Source organism: Mus caroli, chromosome 2 (genome assembly GCF_900094665.2).
Source record: "Mus caroli chromosome 2, CAROLI_EIJ_v1.1, whole genome shotgun sequence".
Classification (NCBI taxonomy): Eukaryota; Metazoa; Chordata; class Mammalia; order Rodentia; family Muridae; genus Mus; species Mus caroli.
In genome coordinates, this window is record NC_034571.1 from 128966917 (window position 1) to 128987079 (window position 20163).

The 20163-nt window shown below is 39.4% G+C and overlaps 1 protein-coding gene across 4 annotated transcripts in view; it reads right to left on the reverse strand.

Moving 5' to 3' along the window:
- Positions 1–20163, reverse strand: part of Pak5 (p21 (RAC1) activated kinase 5) — a 303671-nt gene that overhangs the window by 245455 nt on the left and 38053 nt on the right. The window contains exon 1 of one of the 4 annotated variants that reach the window (XM_029474645.1): positions 18044–18159. The exons of the other annotated variants lie outside the window; for them this stretch is intronic. The gene's annotated coding sequence lies outside the window, so the exon portion shown is untranslated. Of the gene's footprint in view, positions 1–18043; positions 18160–20163 lie in introns of those variants that run through there. 4 annotated transcript variants of the gene reach the window in all.

A 20163-nucleotide genomic window follows, 5' to 3' on the forward strand; every position in this document is an offset into this window, starting at 1 on the left:
AGCTCAATTGGCGATTTTGGGCATTAAATCGTGTATTCAACATTTTGGAGCACCCCCTCAGAAAATCATTACACCTTATAATGCTAATCAAATACAGATCCTAAGTTCTTTGATAGATGATTGGGCCCTATTGCACTGTAGTTTTGATGGGGAATTAGATAATCATTATCCCAAAGATCCTTTGCTACATTTTTTTTTTAGTGAACATCCAGTGATTTTCCCCAAAGTCACAGCATCTAAAACCATATCGGGTGCATTGGATATTTATACAGGTGGTTCTAAAACAGGTGTTGGTACCTATGTAGTTAATTCTCAAAAACCTGTTCTTTTTCAATATAATCCTGGCACCCCACAACTTACTGAATGTAAAATTGTGTTGGAAGTATTCAAAGCTTTTAAGGAATCTTTTAATCTAGTCTCTGATTCGGCTTATGTAGTAAATGCAGTGCGTGCATTATAAATTGCAGGACCCATTAGACCTACCAGCCCTGTGTGCACCATCTTATTAGAGTTACAAAAATTGATTTGGAAAAGAACACATAAATTCTTTATTCAACATATTCGAGCTCACTCTACCTTGCCAGGCCCTATGGCTGAAAGAAATGCCTTGGTGGACGCTAGCACTCGCATGGAATTTATTTTTCACGCCACCCCACTGGAGCTTGCAAAAGATTTTCATCGATTGTATCATGTTCCTGCTGCCACACTTCAGCAGAAATTTGATATCTCTCGAGCCTCAGCAGGAGATGTGGTGTTACAATGCCTACAGTGTGTACAATTTCACCACCCTCCTCATGTTGGCATTAACCCTCGTGGATTGCTTCCTTTAAAACTGTGGCAAATGGATGTTACTCATGTCTCAGCATTTGGAAAATTAAAATATGTTCATGTTTCAATTGACACCTGTTCAGGTGTCACTTTTGCCTCCCCCATGTCCTGTGAGAAATCCTGCAATGTGGTTGGCCATTGCCTAGAAGCCTGGGCAGCTTGGGGAAGGCCAGATAGTTTAAAAACTGATAATGGCCCTGAGTATACATCAAAATCATTCCAAACCTTTTGCAAAATAATGCAGGTTAGTCACTCTACTGGCCTTCCCTACAATCCACAGGGCCAAGGCATTGTGGAAAGAGCACATTGAACCTTAATAGAACTCTAACAAAAACAAAAAGGGGGAATCGCTGATGGCCGGCCACCCAAAGAAAAATTATCTTTAGCCCTCTTTACTTTAAAATTTTTAATTCTGGACAAACATGGTCGTTCGGCTGCAGATAGGCATGCCATGGCCTCGCCTATCCTTAAACAGGATGTCAAATGGAAAGATGTCNTAACTGGAAAATGGTATGGCCCAGATCCCATTATTTCGAGATCCAGGGGAGCTGTTTGTGTTTTTCCACAGGGTCAAGAATACCCGATTTGGGTACCAGAGAGGCTGACGCGAAAATTGTTCCCCCCAACAGAGATATAGATGGTAATAGTTCCGGAAGGACATGTTTTTTAGCAGAATGTTGGCAGGGTATACTGCTGTGGTTGTGAAACTTCCCACCTTTGTGCCTATAGTAGATTTTGAAATGTTTGCACCTATGCCCATTGGTGCCCCTTGTATAAAGTTGTACAAGCTTTTTTCTCTCAGTCTCTTGAACAGAGTCGCCTCTTATCTGAGTAGGAAATTGGTCGGCTAAAACGGAGCAGTTGTCCAGAAAGCTGCTCCTCCAGATTGCCAAACTCAACAGCACTCGACTGGACCCCATCACCTTGGGGGACTTCACCACCTGGATCACCAATGCCATCTCATTTTTTAAGGAATGGGCAGGAATGTTGGCCTGGGGGGGCAGTGGTCCTCCTGGGTTGTGTCTTTTGTATCTGGCTATTGTGTCGATTCAAATGAGAGCACGCTCAGTATAAGGCAGTGGTATACCAAGCATTGATGGTGCATCTACCAATGTTTGGCTGGCCTCTTTAAAATATTAAGAGTTCGCCCTAGGTCATCTGGCAGTTGTAGTCAAACAGATCCACAGTATCCAGTGACAGGCAACTTTCCTTATGCACAGACCAACCTAAGACATGGGGCCTGGAGACAATAGGGTAACCCTAGGACGGGTAAGGCTGTGACATGAAAGGATCGACCTAAGACAGGAGCCGTGGCCGATGGACAGACTTGCCCAGACCTAGTCCAGCATCATATTATTAAACAAAAAAGGGGGAGATGTAGGCAGCTGGGCGCCTAAAAGATGGTGCTGGCCTCTGGTACATCGGCACCGTAAACAATGCCATTGCACAGGCGCTAGCCCAAATCTGGCACCAACCCCTCCTGAGCGGGTNCATNCAAATTAAAGTGCCNGCAGACTGACCAATCCNAGGAGGACACATAGCNCTCCCCAGTGCTGGGGTGTATATAAGCAGTCCTCCCTAGGTTTCCGGAGTTCCCATAGCATCAAGGTATTCCTGCAATAAAGCTGTTCAGAAGAATCCGACCGTGTTGCGTTTTTCCTTGCCGGACGAGGTGAATGCAACAGAGCACACACACACACACACACACACACACACACACACACCCACTCACACACACAGGAGCAACTTTCAGACCTACTCACCTACAAATTTACAAATGCTGAGGCTGTAGCAAGGTTGAGAAAGTGCTAGTGGCTGAAGAGCTAGCCTGGAGGGAAACCTATTCTTCACTATATCATCTCTGGCAGTGCAAACCCTCTCTACTAAGAGATAGAGAAGGAGAAACAGAGAGAGTCCCAGTATTTCTCTTTTAAAACTAAAGGGTAAAAACTGCAATTGGAATCACTGGTTCAGCCTAATTATGGGACTGAATCCTGCTTACTATTTTAAGTCAATAAGTTTGTGCATCATTTTCCTATATCACTAAGTAGACAAGAATATACTTACAATAAACTGATGTTATAAGATATACGAAGAAACAAAGGGCTGAAGGAAACAGAAAAGTGATACAATCTGAGGCATGGTGTCAAACCTTGGGGCAGGCAGGGCATCTCTGAGGCACTTCATGAAAGACAAGAAGAAAGAGAAATGAAGGGTATTCATTAGCTTTGGAAACATGGAAGTAGCTGCTTCCTTGATCAAATCAGGGGTGAAATCAAAGCCCAGTTAGAGTAAGATAAAGAGTAGTGAATAGGATCTAGAATCATATGATTAAATCTTCCTCAAAATACTGACTAGAAAAAAGCCACAGAAATGTTGGCAAAATTAACAATGGCATGACAGGACCACTGATGGTGCTGACCCACTTCTCAGAAGGAAGACATCATTTATACATGCACAAGCATGGGAAACATCCTATGAAAAAGATTGAGCACATGAAATAAAGATGTGCAAGTGGGTCTAGAATATAAGAAATTAGATCAGAATGGGATTTTCTACACCATGGAAACATAGGATGAGTCAGCTGTGCCCTCGGAGAAGATATCTTGATGTTCTATGTGCCCAACAATGAGGAAATTCATGACCAGTGCTTGCAGATAGAGTAACAGTTACCCCATAAATACATTTATATTCTAATTTCTAATTATATAACTGTTAGTTAAACTACTAACAAAAATACACCAATTGGATTAATATTTATTTTTAATGTAATGAGTTGAGATTTGAGCAAATTTTTAAAAAGATTTATTTATTTTTTAATGATGTGCATGTGAAGGGGGGCACACAATGCAGGTGCCTCCTGAAGGTATTCCATTCTCTGACACTGGAGTTACAGACAGTTGTGAGCCACCCAGTGATAGGGGAAACAGAACTTAGGTCCACTGAAGAGCTCAATGCCCTTATTAATTGCTTAGCTCCCTCTTCAGTTCCTGTAATAAATCTCTAGATGATGCTAAGAATTGAACCCAAAACTTAGCCTTTCAAGGAAAATACTTTACCACTAGAATGAATCCCCAGGCCAGATTTGTGATTTTTATTTGAGATAGGATTTCACAAAGTTGTTCAGACTGGTCTCGCTACATACACACAAACTCCCTACACAAGCCCAGATCCACCTCAAAATTGTGTTTGCCTGCCTCAGCCTCCTAAGGAGAACACATGAGAAATATGTGGCAAGGTTTAAGATTGTCTTAACATTTTCCATCTCCCATGTTCATAGATCACTTCACATTGTTAGGAGTAAAGTTCCTAGTGTTGTCATTTAGCTAGATGTATGTATATATGTATGTATGTGTAGATGGATGATAGATAGATAGATAGATAGATAGATAGATAGATAGATAGATAGATAACTTTTAGTAGCTTAGTCCAACTTTTCACTTGGTACATGGAATCAGGCACAAGGCACGAATAATCTTTCTAGGTAGAGTCGCCTCACGTATTTGATGATCCCACCTTCTCCTCACTAGTTGTAAGGCCTGCCTGTGTATGCTAAGTCTTTCAAGTGATAATTGGTTTATTTCTGTGGCTAGACTGCAGAAATCTCTCCTTCTATCTTGAAGTATAAAATACACATAGAGATGGACATCCAATACACATGTATAATGAACAGTTTTAAGTGAATTCTATTGTAATCACCACTTACATTGATTCAGACAGCATCCTAATACCCTCTAAACTCCCCTCGCATCCTCCAGTTGTTTCTTGTCCTGATTTCCTGTATGAAACCATGATGCTGACTCATAGAAGTAGATATATATCATATAGACACAACACACTTTGCTTCCCTTTTAAAATTATTATGAAATATTCTGATATCTTGCAAGACTACTCTTTACACCACTATTTTGGTGTAGCATTTCATTTTCAAGATCCAGTCTGGAATCAGATTACATAGTTCATAAAATTATATTTGCCTCTTGATTGGTATTTTGACATGAGTAGATTATAACATTGTCGTGTCTAAGCACTTAGCACCAGTTGGGTAGCTGTGGAGTTCACTGTGCCCCATAATATTTTTCCTTCTTTGTTTTTACTATGCTCAATGTGGTTTTAATACTCTAGTTAATATTTTTTTAAGTTCTCTTTTATTTATTTATTTATTTATTTATTTATTTATTTATTATATGTAAGTACACTGTAGTTGTCTTCAGACACTCCAGAAGAGGGAGTCAGATCTCATTACGGATGGTTGTGAGCCACCATGTGGTTGCTGGGATTTGAACTCCGGACCTTTGGAAGAGCAACCGGGTGCTCTTAACCACTGAGCCATCTCACCAGCCCTAGCTAATATTTTTAGTAGCTTCCTTGAAGTCATTTTTTTATTATTACAACCAAAGATATTCTCTAGCATTATCAGTAAAAGGTTATATACTAAAGGCCTCTGGTTTTAGCTAGCATCAAAAGGCAAACATATCAATGCATATAAACCAAAATAATTACAAAAATATGTTCTTTATTAATACTTTAAAGCACAAATCAGAATGAATTCTGGATAAGCCTGCTGCATTCTCTGTGAAGCAGAAGACAGAGTTATATGGAAAAGCCAAGAGAAGAAACTCAGACACATGCAGACCCATCACTATTAAGTCTTCCTTGCCTAAGCTCTGTTCTCTGTATATTTACATAAAGGAATAATTTGACCCAACACGACCAACTAAAACACATTGAATTTAGTTGCAAAGAGAGGTATTTTCTTCACTTTGATCTAGTGCCCTCTTTCTAGTCATTCAACAAGTCTTTGTATTATTCAAGACAGAGGCCTGCTGAAATATTTTCTTCTGGTTTTGAAACACACATATCAAATTATTGCTTTCCCCAAATATTATAGTCACTATCTGTGTTTCCAGTCTGTATCTCATGAACACAGAATTACTGACATTAATTATCTAAGGAAAGATGAAAATTATTAGATAATTACTAAAAATTTGAATTAATTTCCCTCTTCAAAGTTGGATGATTAATGACTCCATGTCATTGTTTGAATTACCACTATGCATTCTTACATTCATACATGGCATGCATGATCCTAACAAAATGCAAACAGAGTGAATGTTGGTGACAAATGCCATGAAGCCAAGAATTGTAATGTCACACTTTGGAGACACTTATGATAAAATGTGCTAATGACTGAAAGAATCACAGAATTTGTTTGGCTAGCTTTTCAACTTCATCAAATTCTTTCCAGTCCTTCTATTTCCCTGTGTTTATAGCTCCTTGGAAAGTTATCAAGACTTCAAGTGAAGATGAAATGCTGTCTCTAGATATGGACATGTTGAAAATGGTTCACTTTATAGAGCCATTCTCAAACTAGGAGAACAATCAATGATTGCTCTCTGAAGGGCAGAAGAAAAGACTAAGGAAAATGAGAATAAAGTAAAAGCATTAAAACAAAACCATGAAAATCCTGCTGCCAGTGACTTTGACAAGCTCAGCAATCAACAGGACTTTGGCATATTCAGTCATGTGCTGTTGCTTGCAATGGTGCATCAAGCACACCACAATTAACACCTAGGTAATCCTTAAAGTAGTGTGTATGCAGATGGTGGTATAAAATGACTACAAGTTTTCAGGAGAGCATTCACATCAGAGAGTGGTAGCCTGGAACACACTTGTTGAGGTATGCATTGTCAATTTGTTTCTCTGTCCTGCTTTACCTCCCTAAGGCATTCTCTGATTGGCTTTAATAAATATTCGATGGCAAATTAGCTGGGCAGGAAGTAGAAGGTGGACTTCCTGAGAGAAAGAAAGGAACTCTGGTAAGAAGAAGGAAGGTCCTTTTTGCACCTGGAAGGTACAGGTCCCACATGGATGGATCTAGGTGGTCTTAAATGAGCTAGTGGAGAGTCTGCTCAGCCAAGAGCTATGTTTTGAAATACTAAAAGATCTTTGTGTGGTTATTTGGGGTACTAATTGGTTAAGGAATAACTGTTTCCATATTAATTTCTAACATTAATTACTATGTTCAGAATATTTATTATAATCTTACACATGCTGGTCTGCTCCAGCTATGAACCAATAGCAACATGACCAGCAATTAGCACTGGGCTACAAGACTTCACTCGTCCTTTTCATCTGTGCTCCATTCTCACTGCCTGGACCTTTATCCTGACAGTTTTTACGCCATGACTGTAAGTCTTCCCACCTGCTTCCAGGAGCCATGGCCCATTCCAGGAAGAAGAAATAATGCAAGACCCAAATGTATCAGTAGGTAAGATCAATAAGACTGTCTCTTCAAGATATGCAACCAGCCAATATGTCTATCAGGAGACAAATAGCTTAAGAAAATGTGTATATACACGAAGCAAAATATCATTCATTCACAAAAATAATGAAATCCTTAACAGAGGTGGACAGGTCACTAAGTGAAACGAATTCAGGAACAAATGCTATTTTTTTTTTTTTACTTTGTGAAAATGTAAAAAGTGAGCTCACAGAAGGAGAGAGTGGTAGTCACTAGGATTGGCAAAGGGGGAAGATAACAGAAAAGGGAAAAGAATGAGGTTAGATTACAGGTTCCCAGAGGAGTTAAATTGGCGAAGTAGCCATGGCATCCTATAGTACCACCAGCCATTGATGACACATCTCAAAATGAATAGAAGACCCTGAAGGTTCCTAACACAGAGAAATGATAGATTTGGGGAAAGTTTAAAGGCCAGGTGAAAGCGATGCTAGATATGCTTAGCCTGTCCCACATAGGTGGGTTTTAAATAGGCTGATAGCTACTTGTATGGATGTATTTAAGCCTTTTGTATTCATTCATTCATACAGCTGGTGAGGAAAGCAAGAAAAATTCATCTACTTTAACATCATATTAAAAATAAAAGAAGGGGCCATAGGTTGAGCCAAATGACAGTTTAGCTTTAGTTGTGGTATTTAACACAGCAAATTCATACAGTTTTGCTCTGAACATGAAGTGAAACAAGCAAAAGATGACAGAAAGTATGGTATAGAAAGGTGAAGTGAATTATCTGGTTTTACAAAAACAGGGGTTAGGCCTGCCTTCCTCCCTTCTTCCCTGTTCAAGGCCCTGAGGAAGCTTGCTAACAGCAGGGTCCCACCTCTGGGCCCTTGCACTGACCGAGCTCTCTGCCTGGAATGCTTGTCTTCTTGATTTTCATGTGGCTGCCTTCTCTCATTTCTTTCAAGTATTTGTTTTGTAATCCTCTTCCAATATAGAGTCAGAGTTCCTGATCACTGTCAATGTTTGCTTCTTCAAAAAAAATTTTTTTTTTTTAATTTTTGAGATTATAATGACATCATTTCACCTTTTCCCGAGTACCCCTCCTGGTTCTCCTACAAGTCGATAGCCTCATTTTTTCACTAATTGTACACATGCATACTACAATTTCAGACCCTTCTCAGTCTCTATAATGTACTTGTTTGTCTGTTTTCAGGGCTGACCCTCTGGTATCAGATAACCAGTTGGTAAGCTACTCCCATGCTTACTTGTAAACTGAAAGATGGAGAATAGCAAAGCATGAAAGTGATGGTGGAGAGCCTGAGTCTCTCAAACTTTTTCAGGACTGAAACATTCCCTGCATGACCTGGAAAGATTTGTCACATGTATACACAAGGACAGATTCTTTGCATGACCTTAAAGGTTTGGTCACACGAATGTACCTGTAAGCATACATATATGCATAAATGTTTGAGTGGCTTTACGAAAGAAAAGCAAGAAGAAAGAAAAGCCTTCGTATCACTAAATGCAGATTTGGGACTAGCTCTGTAGCCACACACTCTGTCATATAGTACTTCTCCCACATAGATGCAGCAGATGTAAACATCAACAACATAAAATGAATGAGAAAATGGGGAGTTTTAATTACTTACTACTTTGCCTTCTAGTAAAACTTATTTAGCTGTATTTAATAGTCATATTTAAAATTGGCTAAAAAATAGTTATATCTACCCAGTATGTGTATATGTAATATGTATATTGATGTCAGTCTTGGTAGAAAATAAAAATCATAATTTTTGTTTGTTTTCTCGAAACATACATAGATTAAAGACAGCACTAGCTTTACTGAGTTTGATCTTGTAGCAGTGGACGCTAACAGCAGGTTTAATCACAGCCATGACCACAGCTTCAATGCTAATGCACAAAAAACGTAAGACATTAAACTGAGAATTACAAAAGCATCTCACCCAAGGCATCATCAAAATGTGCATCCTATGGAAATGCAAGAAGAATCTCTCATTGATGAACGTCAGGTCCCAACAGACCCACTGACATCTCACCCTGACAGATTTCTAAAAGGTTTGTCTGAGGACATCCTCCAGGCAATACAGCCGCAGAGGAGCTCTAAATTCGAGTTAGGATGACCTCCCACATGTCCATTCAAATCCCAAGCTGCTGACTGCCTTCAGCTGAACAGAGCTAAGGACAGAGAACCTATAGCACTAGCTCCTACGGAACCAAAAGAATAAGAAGAGGCTGATACAAGGTTCTGCTGAGTGGATGGATAGAGAAAGCGGATTGTTACCTTAGAAAAACTCTCATGGGAATGATTTCCTTTCCTTGTCTCTGCTCTCTGATTACAGCCAACGCTCTGCATGTCCTCCTGGCATGGCCTTAGGGAAGCTCCTAGCTGAGCTATAGCACGAGTTCTCAGTTCCATTTAGACTAAGTGAATTGAACTGTGTGCTGTTGTGTTTCCTCTGTGGTGCACTGTATGCAACAAAGGTTATTGCCCAAATCATGACTCCTAAATCCAAACAGATGACATTTTTGCTTCTGGTAGCTGTCCAAGTTGTATATCTTGTGGACAGATAATTATGGAGACTCTCTTCCAAGTGTATACCAGGTACCTCACGATTCAGTGAAACAGTATTCTTAAGGCAGAGAGAGGTGTTTGTTCTTTGAGTTTAAGAGCTCCCCTAAATCTCACATCTTCCTTTCCATGAAGTCACATTTTCAGATCTTCCCCCAAGTGGGGTTCAGATTTAAGTCCCATGACTCTTATTAACAGTTATTAGTACTCAAGGTGACTTTAGGAACTCTGGAAACTGGACCTTCCAAAAACTCAGAAGATCATGGTGTAACTAAGTATGGCTGGAGGCACTAACGTGGATCCTTTCACGTTTCCATTTATGTTGGTCCAGAAGGGAAAAGCCAGAGTTCTAAGAGAAGGCAAATGCTCTCCTGAATTTATCCCTGGTTCCAGGAGAGGATGGGATAACATCTAGAGTTTGGTACAAGGTCACTTACGAGCATCATAGGGGCTGTCACCCTGGTGCAGTAGGCCTCAACTTTCCTAAAGCTGCAACCCCTTAATTCAATTCTGTATGTTGTGGCAACGCCCAACTATAAAGTTACTTCCTTGCTATTTGGTAGTTACTATTATGAATCATAATATAAATATCTGACATTCAGGATATCTGATACATGATTTCCCAAAGAGGGTGTGACCCACAGGTTGAGATCCACGTCCCTAGTGGATTGGAGAGACAATGACTCAACAGTTACAAGTGCTTATTGCCCATCCAGAAGACCTGAGTTCAGTTTCCAGCACCTGTACTTGGTGCTGGAATCACTTGTGACTTAGATCTGGGAATCCAGTGCTCTTTTCAGGGCTTCCTGGGCAGCATACAGGAGCATACACTCACACATGTATGTGCACACTCAGTGAAATATAAGATTGAAATATTTAAAGGTCAACTTTGGCCAAGTGCGACCAGCAGGGACAGGCCTGGAGCAAGGGTGAGGTCAAGACATGTCCCAACCCAGAAAATATTATCTTGAGACCAGCAAAAGTAAGGGTTGACTTCATCCTTATTCTGTGCCTGCATGCCCTGGGGCATGTAGCCTATGACCCCCCACCTCCACCACCATTGAGGAAGAGCAACTTCATGGTCAAATTATAGGTTTAATCACCTAGAATTCCTCTTCATGTAAATGAAGCATTCCCAGCATCTCAGCCCCAGCCAACGAGGTACACTCTCCATAAAACCCCCTACCCACACTCCAAGGTTTATGTAGCCCTGTTCAATCCCAATAAAGGACAGCTGTCTCACTGAATGCTTTCTAGAGGAGCTGTTTCACTGAATACTCTCTGGAGAGCTGTAACATGGAAAACCTTCTTTGAGAAGCCCCAACTCCTCTGCCCACAAATACCACTCATTCCCCCAAACCAAGTTCTTTTGAATCCACCCACCCAGACAAGCTTCCTTCCTTTCATTCTGTCCTGGCTCACAATGGTGCCTGAACAAACCAAGGATAGAACCAGATCTGGGCCTTCAATTACCTTATAAATGACCCCAATTGAGATAGATAGATAGATAGATAGATAGATAGATAGATAGATAGATAGATAGATATCATTTAAAAGTATAGTATATGAACTATGTCATCCTAAATCACCTTATATTAATAAGTTAGTCAATTTTGCTTAGCTATGATAGCAAATGGAAGGAAGGTGGAATGGCTCAGTGGGTATAAAAGTGCTTGCCACTCAACTCTCGTTATCTGAGTATGACCCTTAGAACCCATAGAATCTAGTCACAGTGACACATATGCATAATTGCAGCATTCCTATTGAAAGATGGTAAGTGGAGACAGAGTTTTCTAGAATCATCAAGTCAGCTAGTCTGGAGTATACCACACTGCAGAAACAAGAGATGCCTTACTTCAATAAAGATGGAAGACACAATTTACTCCTAAAATTTGTCTCCTGATCTTGGCATGCATGCCATGACACATGCCTGCTTACACACACAGGCATGCATGCACAGAACTAACTATTTATAATTATATTGAATAAATTAAGTGCTTATATTAAATTATATTAAGTAAAATGATCTATATAATTAATTAATTCCATGTTAAGAGGAGCAAATAGACTCAAAGGGTCCCCAGGAGAGATGAATTATACTTTGAGCAGTAGCAGAGAAGGTAGAGAGAGAGAATGCTTTCTCAGGGCAGAGAGAGGACAGGTGCACCAAACAAAAGGAGTCTGGCCTCTATAATCAACCACTCTGTTAAAATCCTAGTTTGCCTTATCTGATCTCAAATCAATAATAATAAAAAAAGAAGGCTTATTTTGATGACAACTTTCCATAGAAGCCCCTACTTGTGCCACCTGCTCTTAATTGTCCATTGAGATTTTTCCCACAATAATGTCAAGTTAATTTCTCATTTACCAACAGCAGAGGAACCAAGACTTTTTCCTGAGAACCTTCTCTGTAGCCCTGGGAACAAACGGGCTGCAGCTCCTGGAATCCACAATGTTCTCTCTCTCTCTCTCTCTCTCTCTCTCTCTCTCTCTCTCTCTCTCTCCCTCTCTTTCTCTTCTTCACATAGAGGAGCCTTTAAATCTTTGCTTCATTTACAAAATGATAAAAGCCAATCCTCAACACTGTTGTTTCTGCTTTCTCTTCTTGCATACATTGTTTTCACCAACTTCAACCACAACTTTTAGACTGTGTATCACTCTTAAGTCCTAACCATACACTCCTATTTTTTCAGTACATATCAGCAATAATGCTCCTCCTGTACACAATTTTCACCCTTTATACATAGAGGACTGCAACTGTCAGACCATAATGCTTTGTGAGAAGTTTATTATGTTCATGGAGTGAGTCCTTTTCCTATCTATGCAGCAGGTTAGATGAGATCTGAACCTGCCTTTCACCAAGATCAGCATCCAGGCACCAGCTATCTCTGATCTCTCCTCCAAATAATGATGGTGATGGTGGTGGGGTGGTGGTGGTGGTGGTGGTGGTGGTGGTGGTGGTGGTGGTAATGACAATAATAGCAAATAGAATAGTAATTATTCTTCAGAATTGAACTAGACTATTACACCCTCTCTCATGTATTTTGTTTTATAACTAAGGTCTATAAACTGGTTAGAAATAAGAGAGAGGGTAATGGGTTTATAGAAGCAATTATCTGGAGGTCTCCTGTTAATAGAATCATATCCCAGAGCCTTCACTGAAGCTGTTGAATATACCGACATAGTTTTCTCTGATTCTTTGATGACTGACCCCACAGAAAGTTCATTTATGAAATATATTCTTATATTCTCTCCATCTCTCTTGATCTTTCATCTATATATTTGACACAGGGTCTTTCTATATACCCCATTCTGGTCTGCTGCTCATTTATGTCGTCTTGGCTGGCCTTGATTTCAGAGTAATCCTATATTTTAGCCTCTTGAGTGATATATTACAGTCATGTCAAGATATCCAACTGCTTCTTCTCTATATCCTGGAACTTTCACTATATAATTATCATTTATATTTCTCATTGTTTCCACTATCAGGTCATAAGCATATCTTTGGAACAAGATCCCCTTTTAAAAGCCCCACTGTGAGTGCATGCATTGCTCATTGAGTGAATAAGTTAATAAACATTGGAAAATAATTTCTGCATACCTTTATTTTCACAGGAAAAAAAAATGCAGATGTGACAAGCATTTAAAGGCTCCAGCCCAAGTACAGTTAGGGAAACACAGAAGCAGGTTGTTAGCATTCATGGGTATTGGGAAGAGACTTGATAATGAGTGTGAACGGAATCCTTGGAATTGTAGCCTGGACTGAACACACACTTCATTTCTAGAAGTCAGAGCTCTATTATAGCGCTATAGTTCGGGAGATTTTTTTCATGAACATGTCTGTAGAAACTACTATTTTCCTGCTGTGAGTAATATAAGGTCTGACTTTTACATAAGAATTTAACCAAGAATTTCCATGAATCTTTTACTTGCAGCAGTAACTTCTAGCAGACATATCTTTGAACACATCTTCGATTTAAATGAAAGCAATTCTTTTGAGACCACTTAATAATAACAGACCTCAAGGAAATAAACTCACAGACAAATATTTGACTAGAAAGCTGCAGAATAAATTAGCATATGAGAGATGACTGGCACTTCATTTCTATTTAGTGCATGTTACAGTAGTGATCCCTGGCAGCAGACAGCAAAACCATGTGAGAAACTCAGAGATTACAGGAGATATAATTAACCTCAGATCAAGCTGGAGTTGGCAACTGAAATCCTTCTAGAAACCCGACAGCATATGACTCAATGTAACTCAACTGAGCTTCTGGCAGATGGCTAACAGGCAGGTAACATAGACGACGCTCGCTAGAGAAAAGAGAGTGAGGCCATGCTGAATGTTGAGGTATCTAGGGTCACAAGAGAATCCAGCATGAGACCATGAGAGCATAAAGTCTAGTACCTCAAATGAGAGCACCAGAGAACTAAGAATGGAGAAGGACACATAAGCACATCATGTTTCTCTGTCTTGGAAAGATGGACATAAAGAGATCTATAGGAAGCGAAAGTTTGCATTTCATCTCTCTTTGAAGCAAGAGTCTCTTCATATGGTTCCATGACTTCACTGGAAGAGATACTTGGATAGCCTTTGTCTTCCTGTCATTCCTTTCCCTATTTTTATCTTTTCAGACCCCGATGGAAATTAATTATTCTTAACATGAATGTAAACAGTGAATTAATCTGGCTGCTGTATTTATTTACCTTATGCTCACCCCCAATGACTTCATAAATAAACCAAGATTTGACTTGATGATTGCACATCAGTAGTTGAGCAGTTAAATAATGTGTCTTGAACCTCAGTGATAATCTGGCTACTTCCCAGCCCCATCCCATGTTACTTGCATATTATTATGAATCTGGCTCTTTGCATCCCTTGTTCATCGCTCCAATCCTTTGTCTTCCCTATGCATCTACCCTCCTCTCCTTCTTCTTGCTAGGAGACATCACACCCTATTCTCTATTATGCCAAGCCATTGGGTGTTCAACATTTATTGACGAGTCAGAGAATAAATGGTAAGAACTATTTACACAAACTTGAAACAAGAGATTCTTGGTATAAGCATTACAAGGTCAGGTCTGAATTGAAACAAGATATGAGGGAAATCAGCATTTGAATAAGCTAAGGGTAAACTTTACACAGCATACAAAACATTATCCCCAAAGCCAGCCCCATCCCAACACACTGGTTAGAATTCTGCTCTAACCCCAGAGAACTTTTCAATTCTGTATAGGATATTGGACTTTCATAGATACCCCCCCCCAGGTATATGCTACAAACCTTCAGTCACACAATCTTCCCTGAAAATTCATAATCTAAAATGAATTCATTAGTAGGTCATGCAAAAGAAATCAGTCTTTATGCAGAGAAGATCAAGACTGGCGGTATGTTTCCCATTGGGAACAGCCACATATTGATAAACATTCCAAACTGCAAGAAACACCAACTTTGGTTACATTTGCATCTACACAAAAAGTGTTCATACAATTATGTTCTTTCACACCAACTAAGAAGTATTCACTTGGTCAAGTAGATTGTTCTAAACAATCTCTGGGTATTTTTCTACTTGGGATTTTAATGACTTTAAAAATGCTGTATACCATTTCAAAATTATTCATGGTTACCAGTGAAAATGTGAAAGTGAGAAGGTACAATACCACACTCACTGTTGCTGGAAACAAGTCCTCATACCAAATCATGGGGAAAATATACTAATTCTTAGGGGTGTATGTTCCATAGAAATGATGAGTAAAGTTTGTGTAATTAGTAAGCATAATGTATGTTCTGTTTTGTAGTATATAGGTGGCAAAGATTTAAAAATCCAACAGTTCAGGGAGAGATAAAATCAAATATGTTTTTCCTATGCTACACTGTCATTTCCAGGAAGAAACCTAGTAAAACTTCTGGAGTGGGAATATGTGTTGAGTTGGTAAGAACCAATGCTGTTCTTCTACACAGTGCCTAGAAATTAATAGATCCTAGTCAATATGCTACTTTGCACACAAGCATGCATGAATTCCTTTCTTAAAACATTTGATATGGATTACCTTATAGCATTTTACAACTTAATTTTTGACAAGTTCATATATGTATATGATGATATTCACTTCATAACACTCTTCCATCCCCTCCCGTTCCTGCTTCCTAAATATTTAGTCTCTCTTCCTCTTTCATGTGTGAATGTTTGCCTGGGTATTTGAGTGTAGGTGTGTGTGTGTGTGTGTGTGTGTGTGTGTGTGTGTTGGTCTTTTGAGCTTCTATGTACCCATTAATGCAATGGGTTATGCCATATATAGCAGTCTGCATTTTATAGTGTTCTTCTCTGTACTCCATACTCACAATCCTCTCTGCAATGATCCTTAGACAGAGTGATATAGCCAGATGCCCAACTTGGGACTGAACATTCACACTTACTCTCTACTTTGATCAGGTCTAAGCCTCTGCATTAACTTTATTTAAAGGAAGCCTCTGTTCAAGGCTGAAAGTCTCAGGATATGAAAGGCAGTTCATCACTGTATCTACTTAGCAAACTATCAGTGGTTATCCCTCCCACTTGCCCTCTCAATCACCTGTGATCTCTCTGCTATAGCTTTTGAGAAGGTTTACAGTATCAGACATGTCTTCTGTGGGATGTGCTTCATATCTAGTCAGAAAGGGTTCAATTAACCTCAAAGCAATCATGTGCCCATGTTAACAGTGGGCACACCTAGCTAGAGATTTCACTATAACTTAATCATTAAATGTATACATGTTATAGTATGTCAGATTTTATGCTGCAGAAAGCAGTGGCCTAGTAAATATCATTCCATGTCTTACAAAATACTAACTGAATACCTAAATGCTAGGAACCCTGGAGCCAGACTCTGGAGATTTAAAGATCAAAAGTAAAGAATGGATGCAACCTCTGGGGATGTAGAAATTACTAAGGAGAGTCCATGAATGGCAAGACCTTCTCTGTAAAAAGGTAAACAGAGCTGAACACAACCAACTGAAACTCCTCCACCACAGAAGCAGAAAGGGAAGTGAGAAGACACTTATGACTATTGGCATGTCCAAAGATGTCCATAAAAATGTAGCTAATAAGGTGAGTTCTCTGGGATAAAAACAAGCCAGGTTACGTGGGAATATAAAGATAGCAGTGACATTGTCCCCAGTGCGAAACTCTATTTCCGGGAAACTGAAGGACAATGGCAATAACTTCAGTCCAATGCTAGGCCGGAGAAACAGAAAACAGCTAACTTTAAATTTTAAACTATTCCAAATTGGTGAGAAAAATAGAAACACATGGAAAGTGTGTGTGTGGGGGGGGGGGGCTGCAATCCGACCTGTGTGCAAACAAGACCTTCTGTTGTGAGGGAAACAGAGTGGGGAAGACTGGGGTGGGGAAACACAGCACCATGAGAGTTGATACAGGTGATGAATAAGAAGTTATGCTGGGTTTAGTAGTCAAGTGCGGGACTGTGCAGAGGGGTGAAGTAGCATAGAGTTTGGTGGTAGAGAGAAATAGCAGATGAGCTGGGAATTGTCATAGGACTCTGTCTGCATTGAGACCAGCTGTGTGCAGCTTATTTTTATCTTTATTTTTATCAGCTATGTATGAGTGGGAGGAGACAAGGGCTGGGGGAAATGTAGCACTCCACTTAAATAGGTTAGTGTTGATTTGTCTCATGCACTAGTCTTTGAGTGAGCATGTAGACTTTAGTATGGAGCTCTCTTAGATTTCAGGCAGAGGACAGGGATTCAGCAACATAGGAATATCTGGAAGTTCTCAGCAGAGATGAGTAAGTGGGTCTAGGGAAAGCAGGCCTGCTGCAGGGCAGGCTTCCCCACACTGCTGCTGCTTCATCACGACCCGTTTGTGCGTGAAACATTTTTATGATTGAAGATGTAGACATATAAACAAACCAAACATTTATCAATAAAATACCATAATTTCATTTATGCTCCAGTAAATATTTCATATACACATATTTTAACAAATAATTAAAGATGAAAGCTCATTCATGTACTAATGAGGTAATACGTTTGTTTATTTTGCACTAAAGAAAGCTTGTCTGAATATTCAGTATGGCTAGATGCAAAACATCTTTGGCAAAGTTGATTGATATTTTGGTTTTATATTTGTCAACACCAAGGATACCATTTTTATATTACAAAATGGCAGATTATAGTTGGGATCAGTATAGAAGCCATTTGACACTCTGTCCTATCCCAATCCAGACTTCATGTAACTTCTGTTTTATAACATTCAAGTCAACAACTCAAAGAGCAATGTGAACAAAAAAAATTCTAACACTATACTATCTATAGACATGTAAATATGATACACATAGAAGAATTATTATATGAACATATTAAAAAATATTAAGTCTTTTACCTTTCATAATTAAAGTGTTGTGTTTTGTCAGAGCAGAAAACTTTTCAATATTGCAGTCCATGACACACCAGTCTCTAGTCTGAAGTGAGGTGGTTTGGCCAGTATGTAAGGAAACATTCTTGTAAATTTTTTCCCCACAATACTTCTGTAATGGAGATTCGGGCAGAACAAACAATGAATGTGGTGAGCGAGCGGGTTTTAATGGAGACTTCTGTGGGGGGGGTGGGAATAAAGGAACGAGCTTGACACCTGTAGAAAGGTGTCACCTATGTAAGTGACAAACGAAAGCACTGAGATTTCATAACCATAAATTTATTATAAACATACAAGGGAGGGAAGAATACAAAGTGTAGGCTTAATTATCATGCTATTAATATAAGAATAGCTAGTAGCAAAATCAAGCTGTCTTCTGTAGTCCTTCCAGGCCTGGGGTCTGGGTTATCTGACATCAGATAGGTTTAAGTTAAGTCAACAGTCCCTGCCTCTCTGAGGTCTACACTGCTTCCAGGCTCTCATTTTCATGGAGATAACTCACTTTATCTACTCCTCTCATTTAAATTTCTAGCAGCCCTCTTTTCCAACCAAATGATTTGCATTGAGCTCTAAGTGTACAGTTAAAGGTCACTTTTGTTTTTAAAGTTTCAGTCTAAGCTAGCGATAGCACCACTTCCAAACGCCTCCTATCAGTGTTTGTGACTACTTGCTGTGAAGCTAAGCCAGCTTTTGGAACTCCATGCCAGCAGGATGACAGAGAGGCTGTACTCAGACCTTGTGATTGAAGCAGAACTGGTTTTGACAGAATGAAAAATATGACTAGCAAGTAAGAAACGAAGGAATAACAGCAGACCTGTCGCTTGAATGTATTATAAGAGTTTAGTGCTCCTTTGTAGTAGATTTGCTTCTGACTGCTCTGTGCCTGAAGTGGATGATCCTGGCCTAACGACCTTTGCCGTTCCTACACTATGCTTTCTATGAAGCCAATATATATTTTAACAGGTGACCTGCTATAAACTGCTTTTCTAAAGAAACCAACATCATAAACATGTCTGACTAGAATCCTGACATGAACCTCCCTCAAGTCGGGAGTTAGAGGTAGTAGTATATCATGCCCCCATCTCCAGATGCAGAGGTCACTGAATAAGTGAGGGTCAGGCTGGAGGCAAATGACATAAAGACACTTTCTGAAAATTCAAAAAGAAGGAGGAAAGGAACACTAGGCAGAAACATACACCTTGGGAATTAGCATGGTACATGCAAATGATTCTTCTAAAATGTACATTAAGTGCATAAATATGTTCTATGAATACCATGTTTTAATATAAATCCACATAACTACCACATTCCTATAAATATATAAGTTTAGATTCTTATGAAACTGTGTCATGAATTCAAGCCAGTAGGAAGCCTGCAAAGAAGCTTTGTCTAAAAGGTTGCCTTGTCACAATACCCTGGCTGGTCCGAAGCCCCTGACACAAATATTGCAGAGGTCTGCCTGGCCAAGCCTCAGTGAGAGATGAGCTTAATCGTCAAGAGACTTGAGGCCTCAGGGAGAAGGAGGTCTCTGGGAGGGAGGACACCCTCTCAGATATAAGGGAAAGGAGGAATGGGATGAGGAACTGTGGGAACAGGACAGATGTGGGGGGGGGCGGGGGGGGCAGCAACTGGAATGTAAATAAATAAAATAAAATTTAAAAAGCTGCCTTGTCCAAAAAAATCTTATTTTTACAGAACTAAATATTTGAATATATTTAATATTTAATTTGCACTAACATCTAATCAGTAGTATTCGTAGTATATATTAAATTCATATATTAACATTTAATTATTGCTTAAATGTTCCACTCTGTGTTTTAAATGTATTAAAATATAAATATACTGAAATCTTCTATAACAGATTTCAGAATTTATATATGCAGTCCTCCTGTCTCTGCCTTCTCTGTGTTAGGATTGAAAGTGTAAATGAAGAAAATATCTAATAAAAAAAAAGAGTCGAAAGAAAGAAAGAGAGAGAGAGAGAGGGAGGGAGGGAGGGAGAGAGGGGGGGAAAGAAAGAAAGAAAGAAAGAAAGAAAGAAAGAAAGAAAGAAAGAAAGGAAGGAAGGAAGGAAGGAAGGAAGGAAG